This window comes from Mauremys mutica, chromosome 5 (assembly GCF_020497125.1).
Source record: "Mauremys mutica isolate MM-2020 ecotype Southern chromosome 5, ASM2049712v1, whole genome shotgun sequence".
Lineage (NCBI taxonomy): Eukaryota > Metazoa > Chordata > Testudines > Geoemydidae > Mauremys > Mauremys mutica.
The window spans coordinates 96269114-96281291 of NC_059076.1; the positions used below are offsets into that span (position 1 = coordinate 96269114).

Here is a 12178-nt window from a genome sequence, read left to right on the forward strand (position 1 = left end):
GTGCTCTGCTGGTCGCCAGTCCTGCGGCTCCGATGGACCTCCTGCAGACGTGCCTGTGGATGCTCCACCGAAGCCACGGGACCAGCGGACCCTCCGGAGGAATGCCTGCGGGAGGTCCACCGGAGCCGCCTGCCGCCCTCCCGGCGACCGGCAGAGCACCCCCGGCGGCATGCCGCCCCAAGCACGCGCTTGGCGTGCTGGGGCCTGGAGCCGCCCCTGCGAGGGGGTTGTAATTTAATCCTGGTCTACATCAACAGTGAATTACTGTCCCTTTTCCATTCCCGTGCTGGTTCAATTGCTTGGGTCAGGGAGTAGGGGGTGAAGTCAAGGCTCAGCCCATTCCTTGCCTATCTGTCTTGAGAGTGAGCAAGCCTGGTGAGTAGCCCACTTCTATGCATTTAGACCCAAGGCCTGGCTAGCTCATACAAAGTGTGATGGTAGTCTAGTGGTTAGGATTCTCCCTGGTGGTCTAGTGGTTAGGATCCGGCGCTCTCACCGCCGCAGCCCGGGTTCATTTCCCGGTCAGGGAATGTGACTTGGGGGTGGGGAGGGATAGCTCAGTGGTTTGAGCATTGGCCCACTAAACCCAGGGTTGTGAGTTCAATCCTTGAGGGGGCCACTTAGGGATCTGGGGCAAAAATTGGTCCTGCTAGTGAAGGCAGGGGGCTGGACTCAAGGTCCTTTCCAGTTCTAGGAGATTGGTATATCTCCAATTATTACCTTTTTTTACCTAAAGGAACAAAGGGTGTTCTTAATCCTTTGCATGAGCACACATAACCCAAGTCACACTATCTGACCCATGGATATCCTATGTATAGAGACTCATGTGGCATAGCAATTCATAGATATTCTTCCTGATCTGGACATTAACATCATGTGTCCTACCAGCTGTATGAGTTCAGCTGGAGACTGAGGACAAACCTGAAGTTCATGCTCAAACCATAGTCTTCAGACAAATCTCCCATTGAAATCAAAAGGAATTTCACCTGCATTAAGACTGAATAAAAACATAAGGCCAGATTCTGATACTCTTACTCAGAGCGAGTAGTATCTTACTCCTTGAGTAGTCCTGTTAATTTCAGTGGCATTAATTTAAGAGTAAGGTATAACTTGCTGTCAGAATCTTGTCCTTAATAGTGAAAAACATTGGTTCTTGTGATCGTTTAGAAATCTGCTCCCTCAGAAATAGAGGCATTGCTACATGAGGGAATTGGAAAAGTATCTGGTTTAATCCATTGCCTCCTGTCTCTCTTCCATTAACCACATAGACTGGGCTACAGAAAGAAGCTGACTTCCACTTAAGTAAGTCGGTGTTTTCAGATGTACTCTGTACCCCATTCATTTTAAAATGGGGTTGGACGGCAGGTGATATGATAGGTTAATCTGACAGGAGCTGTCACCACCAGGGTCAGTGTTAATTCTCTGCAAGGTACAATGAATTTTGGGGGGCACGGCCCAGCCATGTTGAAGCATTCTAATGTACACAAAGATCAGCAGAAAAGCTACAATACTTGTTGTGCCTACTCCTGTGCTCTCTTGAAAGGTGGAAAAGGGGGAACTAAGGACGGATCTGGAGGGTAAGGGACTATCCCAGGTTAGTGGAGTGAGGTTATTCATTTAAAGTGGACACAAGAAAAGAATGACTAATTGAGTATGTGATTTGGGTAGTAAAAAACTTTCACTTGTTTATAACTTCTTTAATTTATCCTTTACTCTTCCATGTTGGCAAAATACATATCCCTAACTAAAGACAATAGACAGTACATGCCAAATTTGAACTTTAATTAATGAATGTCTAGTCTCAAAGGTCTCTAATGTGCTTTAACTAAAAATAACTAAGTGAAACAAGGAATCTTGTCCAAAATATCTTACAGCAGGCTATCAATTTTTACTGTGTCAAAACAAAAATTATAACATCTAAATTTCACTTTTTCATGTTCTAAAAGTTAAAATAACCAAATGTATTTCAATTTTCTTAGAAAAACAAATAATTTCTGTGCTGCAGAGAAGCACAAGAAACATTGGCCCCCACAGTAACTTTGGGGGAAAATTATACAATGAAAACACCACCTAAGCCATAATTATATTATTTGCTTGACTTTCAAATGTATTGACCACCTACCCTCATTGCCGCACATGTGAAGCTGGTATGCATCTAGTGACCGGATGACACTTCTAATATGAATGAGTATTTGAGCAGAATATGGTCATCTTAAGACATAGATTTGCATGCAGAACATAAGAATGGACGTACTGGATCAGACCAATGTATCCTATCTTCAGACAATGTCTGGTGCCAGATGTTTCAGAGGAAATGAACAGAACAGGGCAACTGAGTGATCTGTCCCCTGTTGTCCAGTCCTGGCTTCTGGCAGTCAGAGGTTTAGGGACACCCCGAGCACTGGGTTATGTCCCTGACCATCCTGCCTAATTAGAGACATAGGGTGGGTGAGATGATATCTTTTCTTGGACCACCTTCTGTTGGTGAGAAAGACAAGCTTTTGAGCTCTTCTTCAGGTCTAGGAAACTACTCAGTCACTGCTAAATACAAGATTTGAACAGATTGTTTAGCATAAGTAGTTAACACATTTCAAGGGACCATTCAAGATGAAGTAGCCAATTAACACCCCTCCAGTCATAAGAGGGAAGTGTGGGGTGGGGGCATTGTTAGTGGGTTACAGATTTAACCTCTCAGGCTTTCCTTTGGAAAGTGTTGTGCGGGTATCCTTTGAGGATGAGGACAGATAGGTGAGATATAGAGTGATCACTTTGTAGAAAGTTTTCACTCACAGGTGACATGGCATTTCTTTTATAATTTTGCATGTGTGAGTTCATTAGAGAGCATAGCGATTATCTGCTTTTTCACCCACATAGTTGTTGTTGGGACATTTAATGCACTGGATGAGGTACACAACAAGTTGTTGTGATAAGCATGTGTAGGGTACCTATGGAGCTTGGCCAATGTCCATTCATGGACAGATGAATTTCCCTGTGTGCATAAATAAGAGCCCTCCATCTAATATAGACACAAAACAAATACTTATGCAAGAGTCAACCAAACAAAACCAAATGGGGTATGGATGTGGTTGGATCAAATCTCCTCACTTAGCATTTCACAGATATGCCCGTGAATGGTTTTTTATATAAGAATGGCCATACTGGGTCAGACCTGTTATATCCTTGGGGGCAGCCGGTTTAGGAAGAAATCACTTGAGGCCAGACAGCAGACAGCTAACAAAACCACCATTTTATTTACAGACTCAGAGAACTCACCCAGCCGGCTGAAGCTGGCTGAGCTATCCCCTAATAATCTAACTCAGTTACCATAGGAACCAAAAACCATGACAACCAAATACACAACATATTCCTCCCCCCCAATAAGAACATCCCCTAAATAAAACACACACTAGACTAGAGAAGGAGGGTAGACTGCCTCCATTCCCGGCTAAACCCTGGGGATTATTTTGCCCCATAACCATGGGTTCACCCTAGCTAAAGATCCAGCCGATGAGGAGGCCTTCTGTCTCTAGGTGGATTACGGTGAACTTCTGGTGTTGTTGCATCCGAAAGTACCATGGGCTCAGGGTCCGCAGCACGAACGGGTGAGGAGGTGGTATCAGCTCGTGCTGGGCAAAGGGGCATCTCAGCCGCCGGCAGTAATGGAGGAGGACAGTCAGGAATAGGTGATTCGTGATTCGGTGTCTCACCAGAAGAGGTGAAGTCAGACCCCTCAATTGCAGATGTGTCCTGAGGACTGGCATGACCTGGCAACAGCTGATCTACATGTCGCCGCCAGGTAAGATTCTCTGCAGTCCGGACTATGTAGGAAACAGGTCCTGTTTGAGTGATGACTGTGGCCGGGACCCATTTAGCTCTGGAAGTATAATTCCGAGCCAAAACTGGCTTTCCCAGGCTAAAGGTTCGGTCTTTTGCTCTGGGTGCCCGTCTGATGACTTGATATTGCTGCTGATGTTGCACAGTTTGTCTGGGTTCAGAAGGTTTCAGCAGATCAAAGCAAGTGCGCAGCTGTTGTCCCATCATTAGAAAGGCCGGAGATGCCTGGGTTGTAGCATGAGGTGTGTTTCGGTAGGAAAATAAGAAGGTATCCAGATGCTTTTGAATGGAGTGTTGTCCCCTTGCTGATTTCAAAGCGTTTTTCATTGTCTGCACAAATCTTTCAGCTAATCCATTGGTGGATGGATGATATGGTGCTGACGTGATGTGGTGTATCCCATTTGCCTTCATAAAATTTTGAAACTCCTGAGAGACAAACTACGGTCCGTTGTCGCTCACAAGTTGTTCTGGCAGACCAAAACGACTAAAGAGTCCTCGTAGTTTTTGGATAGTACTCTCTGCAGTAGTGGACTGCATTATAGAGACTTCTGGCCATTTAGAATGGGCATCTATTGCCACCAAGAACATGCTTCCTTCAAGGGGGCCAGCAAAGTCAACATGAATACGTTGCCATGGGTTTTCAGGCCAGTCCCATGGGTGTAGGGGTGCCCACTGGGGTGCATTCCTCACACCCTGACATGACATACAAGCTTTTGCCTTCTCCTCAATAGCACTGTCCAATCCAGGCCACCAAAAATAGCTTCGTGCAATTTCCTTCATGCGCACTATTCCACAGTGACCAGAATGTAGCTGTTCTAACAGCTGTGATCTCAGTGGTGGTGGAATAATGACACATCTCCCCCACAACAAACAACCAGATTGGACCGATAACTCCGTCCTTCTGGACATGTAGGGAACAAGGTCAGATGAGACCGGAGAGGCTTGTTGAGATTTTCCATGCATCACCAGGTCCATAACTTGGGACAATACTGGGTCAACGCGGGTTGCCTTCTTTATCTGAGTAGCAGTGATGGGTGTTTCTCTACCTGTTCAAAGTAGAAGATTTCCTTTTGGGCACTATCTTGATGTTTGACCGGCAAAGGCAACCTTGAGAGGCCATCTGCATTGCCGTGCAGAGTGGATTTCCGATATTTGATTTCATATGTGTGTGCTGAAAGTAACAATGCCCAACGTTGCATACGACTAGCAGCTAATGGGGGAATGCCTGTGTAGGGTCCAAAAATTGACGTCAGAGGTCGATGGTCTGTGAGAAGAGTAAACTTTCACCCAAACAGGTACTGATGAAACTTCCGAATTCCAAAAACAATTCCTAATGCCTCACCTTCGATTTGGGCGTAGTTAGTTTCTGCTTTGCTTAGAGTGCGTGAAGCAAAAGCAATAGGTCTCTCTTCTCCCGAAGGCATAATGTGTGACACGACTGCTCCCACTCCATAAGGGGAGGCATCGCAGGCCAATTGTAGGGGTAAGGATGGATCAAAGTGCGTTAGAACTTCAGAATTTAGCAATGCATCCTTAGCTTTGTTAAATGCAACATCACAGGCTTCAGTCCACTTCCAGGCCTTGTTCTGCCCAAGGAGCTCATGAAGTGGTTTTAGCAGTGTGGCTAACTGTGAGATGAACTTTCCATAGTAGTTCAGTAGTCCTAGAAACGAGCGCAGCTGGCTTACATTTCGAGGTGGGGGAGCCTCCACAATAGCTTTAACTTTTGCAGGGGCCTTATGAAGACCTGCAGAATCAATGATGTGTCCCAAATATTCAACAGAGGGCTTGAAGAATTCACACTTGTCTTTGCGAACTCGTAGGCCATACTCTTCCAGTCTTTGTAGGGTAGCCTCTAAATTCTTTAAGTGATCCTCTTAATTTCTTCCAGTGACCAGGATATCATCCAGATAGCACTGAACTCCTGACAAGCCACACAAGATCTGGTCCATAGCCCTCTGGAACAGGGCGGGAGCAGATGTTATTCCGAAGGGTAGGCGGCAGTATCGATAAAGCCCCTTATGAGTCACAATAGTCAACAGCTCTTGGGACTTTTCATCGACGTGCATCTGTAAATATGCTTGACTCAGATCAATCTTACTGAACTTTTGTCCCCCAACCAGGCCTGCGAAGAGGTCATCGATGCGGGGAAGCGGGTATTGCTCTGCACACAACACTGGGTTGACAGTGACTTTAAAATCACCGCAAATCCGGAGAGAGCCATCTTTCTTCACTATTGGAACGATAGGAGTGGCCCATGAGCTATGGGTAACTGGTATTAGGACTCCATTGGTGACCAGGCGCTCCAGGTCTGCTTCAACTTTTGGCCTGATGGCATATGGCACAGTTCGGGCTTTCAGATATTTTGGTGGACTGTCAGGTTTAATGTTCAATGTCACAGTGATTCCCTTCATACTTCCCAAATCATCTCCAAAAACAGCAGCATGTTTCCTTAGTATAGGGGTTAGACTGGTTTCTTCTTTAGTCATCCGGTGCACTTCTGCCCAGTTCAGTTGAATCTTCCCAAGCCAAGACCTACCCATTAAGGCTGGGTAGTTACCTCTCACCACAAACAGTGGCAATTTAGCCACCTGTCCATTGAGCTCCACCTTAACATCAATAGTGCCCAGCATAGGCACAGCTTCTCCCGTATACGTCTTCAGAACAGTTTTTGTTGCCTTAAGCGGAAGATGCTGTAGCTTTTCTTTATACACAGTCTCGGAGATCAGTGAGACGGCTGCACCGGTGTCCAGTTCCATGCGTATACATTTGCCATCCAATAACGGGGTTACCCAGTATTCATGTGAGCCCACTGCCAAAGACAAAACATGCAGTGGCACTTTCTCTTGCGCTGAGGTGTCACCTTGATCATCCTGGGTCTGCTCTAGGGTATGCAAGGTTCCTCTTTTTGTCGGCCAGACCACAGGCCTCCTTTTCTTTTGTTTACAGGCACACTCAATGTGTCCCTTTTTGCCACAGTGTCGACACACCAGGTCCTTACACCAGCATTCCGATGCCTGGTGACCCGGCTTACCACAGCGGTAACATTCTTGACTCTGCACCGTTTTGCGGGTCAGTTCTTGTGACACTTTTTTCACCCTAGGGGATGCACCGATGTATTGCGCCTCCCTTGTAGCCAGTTCCATGGAGACAGCAATATCAACAGCCTTCTGTAAGGTAAGCTGAGCCTCTGTCAGTAGGCGCTTCCGTATAGCTTCACTGTAGAGGCCACACACTAACCTGTCACGCAGGGCATCATTTAACATCTCTTTAAATTCACAGTGTTCTGCTAGCTTTTTTAAAATGGCTACAAATTGTACAACTGTTTCATCTTCCTTTTGGTCTCTTTTGTGGAACCTATATCTTTCAGCAATTACCAGTGGTTTTGGGGAGAAATGGGACCCCAGGATTTCCACAATGTCACTGTAAGATTTAGTCTCAGGCTTAACAGGGTGTAGTAAGCTGAGTAGCAGGGAGTAGGTTTTAGCCCCTACAACACTTAAGAATATTGGCACCTTCTTTGTTTCTGTAATGTCATTTGCAATACCAAAAAGCTCAAAACGCTCAGTATACACATGCCACTGCTCTATATTCTCATCAAAAGGTTCCAGTGGCCTGGTCAGAGTAGCCATGATTTTAGTTTCACTTTCACAGTCAGTGCAAACAAGCAGTATTTTTATTTGTTTGTTTTGTACCTTGACTTCTACTTCCTTCTGTTACTGGAGCAGCATCAGGATCCCATCCATCGTCGCCACTTGTTATATCCTTAGGGGCAGCCGGTTTAGGAAGAAATCACTTGAGGCCAGACAGCAGACAGCTAACAAAACCACCATTTTATTTACAGACTCAGAGAACTCACCCAGCCGGCTGAAGCTGGCTGAGCTATCCCCTAATAATCTAACTCAGTTACCATAGGAACCAAAAACCATGACAACCAAATACACAACAAGACCAAAGGTCCATCTAGCCCAATATCCTGTCTTCTGACAGTGGTCAATGCCAGATGCCCCAGAGGGAGTGAACAGAACAGGTAATCATCAAGTGCTCCATCCCCTGTTGCTCATTCCCAGCTTCTGGCAAACAGAGGCTATGGACACCATCCCTGCCCATCCTGGCTAATAGCCATTGAGGGACTATCCTCCATGAATTTATCTAGTTCTTTATTTGCACCCTCTGCTCACCTAAATGAATTCCCCTCCTCTACCTCTGCTGCTGACCCCTAACATTTACATTTAAAGGCTGAGTTGAAGCACATATGAAGGGTAAATCATAATATTAATTTGAGAATAGGCTATTCTTTCCAAAATACTATTTAGAAAGATGAAAGGAAAATGTCCAGCTGTCTTTGCTTTTGGTGTTTAAAAATAATTTAATTTCTCCAATCCGTATCACGTGTGTGGTGTCTATACAAAATGCAATGACTTACTTTAAGAAAAGGGCTTCAGTGAACTAGAGGTAGATGATATTCTGTAGAATACCTACAAGGGACATTTTAGTCAATTTCACTAGAACCCAGTAGCAAAGCTGCCCATGAAAGGGAATAACAGTCATTTCTCTTGAAGCCAGAGAGATAAATTCCTGCTGGGTCACTGCGGTTAAATTGACTAAATGATTTTTCATTCTGCTTAAAAGAATGAGAGGCAAAGTGACTTTTAAATATCAAAAGAAGCTTAAAATGAATGCAATTTAGTAATCTAGTTGGTTTCATAGAGGGGCTTTAATACCTGACATTATATATATGTTTTTTCTAGCTGTGTCTTAGTGATATACACACTCTGTAGTTCAAGAGTAGAAAAACAAGTCTACAAGTTTAATGCATTGCATTTTATTTATTAGCTATTCTGTCCCAAAGAAGGTGTTATGAATAAGTCTTTATCTCCCTCCCCCCCCCAATGCTATAATCATGGGCATATAATAAAAATAGTACAGGTTAGTAACAGGACCATATACATAAGGTCACAGAAGTCTGAACACAGCAATTTCTTAATGTGTTTCACTTCTCAGATTGATTTTAAAGACTGATTATTTTAAAACCATTAAACCATGGATGAAATAATAAAACATTACATAAAAATCATATATGCAGAATGCAGGAGCCTTATATTAAATTAACAGGAGCTCGAGCTCATATTTTAAATGCCCAGGGAGACATTGACTTTATATCTTAAAATGAGTTTTTTAGAAAGTCCTAACTGGGAATTAAGTCAGGTTAACAGCTCTTTTAATTACTATGGTGAACTAGTTTTAAGAACTAGGGCTTACTGTGCAATTATTTCTGCAAGGCACAGCTTGTGTTTTCATGCAATAAACTATTCTGTCCTGGTACATGGTGTATTCTGTTTTTTGTTTGTTTTCTAAAATGTCTGGGTATTACACCTAGGAGGGGCACTGGGGAGAGTATGACACAACCCAGCAGCAGCTAGAATTCAAGCAGAATGCCCTTAGTTGGTTTGTTCTCTTTAATTATTTCTAAGCAAATTTAGCAACCATGGAGGATGCTAGATTAGCAGCAAAGGAGAAGGAAGTCTATTTGTGGGCAAAGGATTGGAGGTTAAATTCAGTTAAGCAGCCAGAAATTCAGATACTTCTCTTGAGCTGTCAAAGCTGTTCTACACCTTTTGGGACTGCAAAAAATGGGATGGAAATCAGGAACTAACTCTTACCTTAGATTGGAGTGGTTGTCCTGGAAACACAGGAGTGGCCACAGTCATGATATTTTGGCATTTCTGCTTCTGGTCCAACTCAGGCAATTTGAGAGGCATCTGGAAAAAGGTTAAGTAACTCTTCTAATTGTGAAAGGTTCGGACAAAACACTTGGGGATGGTGGACAAGAGATGAAGGGAGGAAGGGTTTTTTTTGTTTTGTTCTCCTCCTTCCTAAAAAATACATCACAGACAGGAGCATGACACAGGGTAACTGGCCCCTTTAAGAGTGTGGTCCACTGCAGCTGTGACTGATCACCTACTGCACAACTTCCTTAAAGGGAGGGACCTGGGCCTTCTGAAGGGAGAGACAGCAGCAGAGGGAGAGCTACCTATTGATCTGTCCTACACCACAGAGGTAAGAGAAAACTACATAGAGAACTGCTGCAAGGGTTCCTGAAGGAAGCAGTTAGGGAAGCTGCTAGAGGAGCAGCTGAGAGCCCAGAAACACAGGCTCCAAGAAAGGAGGGCTGTGCAACCCCCTGAACCCAAGAGGAGTAACGACAGACCAGGAAGGCTTTATTTTGAGTCTGTGTGGAAAAGACTTTAGTTCAAGTTTATATGGACTTAAAAATGTAGAACTTTAGAAGGGGAATTTTGTCCTAGTGCTTTTGGACTGTGTGGAGTTTTTAAGGGGCCCCAGGAGATGGGGAAACTGAGGCAGGACTCAGCGCCATGCTCTGCCAGCATGGGGTGCTACAGGGCAGTATAAGTTTCTCCAAGGTGTTTTGACTCAACTTTGTGAGACCTACACTAGCGGTGAGAAGGTTGTTTGGGCCTCTATGTCCATCTATTCCTCGTCCTTTCTGCCCAGAGTAAAAGCAAGAGGATCATTTGTGATGCCAATTTTGTTTGCAATGTTTGATATATAGACAAGTTTCCCCAGAATAACATCTAAAGTTAGTCTGTAGTCAGCATGCAGCTATTTCAGAGGGTTATGACAGATTATATTTTTCAGTGTGCTCTGCATATCTCTTCAAATTGATTATAATATTTTGTGGGAGGCAAGTCAGTAAAATCTCCAGACAGGCCTCATGATATAAAATATTCCTCCTTACTGACAAACAGGTTCCTTAATGCAAATCTTTTCATCTTCCCTTTTGTTGTTATAATGAGTTGTATTTGAAAGAGGAAAAAAAGTAGTAGTAATAATGCACAACATGTTAAACCTCAAGTAATCTTGCATTACAATGAAACCTATAAAGTGATCATGATTCATGTAAGAATAATTATTTAAATCTTCACTGTGGTGAATGACACCATTTTGATCATGCAGTACTTGCTATTAGCTGGAATAAAAATATTCTGAAGGACTGCAATGGATAATATTGCTTAAGCAATATCAGGGGATAGCATTAAAGCTTATGGTTCTACAAGGTCTTCAAATACATCAAGGCATAAAATCAAACCTAAATTAAACTATATGTATTTTACTAAGCATATACTGGATTATTTGAACAGGCTTTTAGGTGAGTACACTGTGTGAACTTAGCTGAAACCATTAGCTGAGCATCAAGGGTTAAATCCTATAGGTCTGCATAGACTTATCTAAGGAAAATGACTTAAGTGAGGTCTCTCGGGCTCAAATGTTTAAGGCCCTCAAACTCCTGTTATTTTATGAGAAGTTGAGGTTTGAATGCTGATTGGGCATCTAGGTCTAGATCCACACACTGACATAGGCACCAAACTCCCACTTTAGGTGCCACTGAGATCCTCAAAACCCCTGCCCAGCTGCTCCTGAACTCTGGGACACCTAAATTTTCACTGTAAAAGTCGCCTAAGCCCCAAGGTTCCATTGTTGGGCATGTGCACAACATATCAGTGTAGGCACCTATCACACCTAAGCCCCAGTGGGATTCTCAAACCAGGTGAAACTAGTTGTCCCCACCACCACCTATTCTGCATGCTGTGAGCATGCCTAACTCCACACAAAACAATGTGAGGGGTTGTGGGGGACAGGACAAGGATGCCTTCCTTCTAAGATTTAGCCCAATAGTTAGGGTACTCACTCTGGATGTGGGAGATCCAGATCACTTTACCCCTCTGCCTGATGAGAAGGGATTTGAATATGGGTTCCCCACCTCGCAAGAAAGGGATCTGACCTCTAGGATATTTTGAAGTGGGACTCTCTCAATCTCTCCTGCTGAAGCTGTTCTAATTGATATAAACTAAATATGCATTCGGCCAGAGAGTGAGGGAGTGATTCTGTCATCCAGTGATTAGGGCATCCACCGGGAGATAGGAAGCCCATGTTCAAATCCCTTCTCCTCATCAGGCAGGGGGTGGGGGCAATAGAAATGGAGTTATGTGGTGGTGTTACATCCAGTACTGCATACTGGGAGCTGTAGTCTTAGGGGTCTAATTGTTTTTTAAACTGTCTGGAAGTATAAGTGGGTATGTGACACAGATGAGCCAGGGAAGTTTCTGCAGCTGCTTCTGGAGCTGCAAGGTTGTTGTCTTAATAATAAAAAAAGAAAACCTTGTTGTATTTCACTTTTTCATTGTCTGCCTCTGCTGCTCCACAAATTGGTGACAAGGATGGCTCTCCTGCCCCTGAATCACTTCTACCCTTTCTTTAAAGACTGGGTGAGCCTCCAATTGATTTTAAGGCTTGGATTTAGCACGTCTGAGAGCTATGTCCT

The 12178-nt window shown here is 44.0% G+C and overlaps 1 non-coding gene across 1 annotated transcript; it reads left to right on the forward strand.

The window, feature by feature from the left end:
• Positions 1 to 458: 458 nt before the first annotated feature.
• TRNAE-CUC lies at positions 459 to 530 on the forward strand. The gene has a single exon. It is a non-coding gene; the product is annotated as a tRNA-Glu (tRNA).
• The last annotated feature ends 11648 nt before the right edge of the window (positions 531 to 12178 follow it).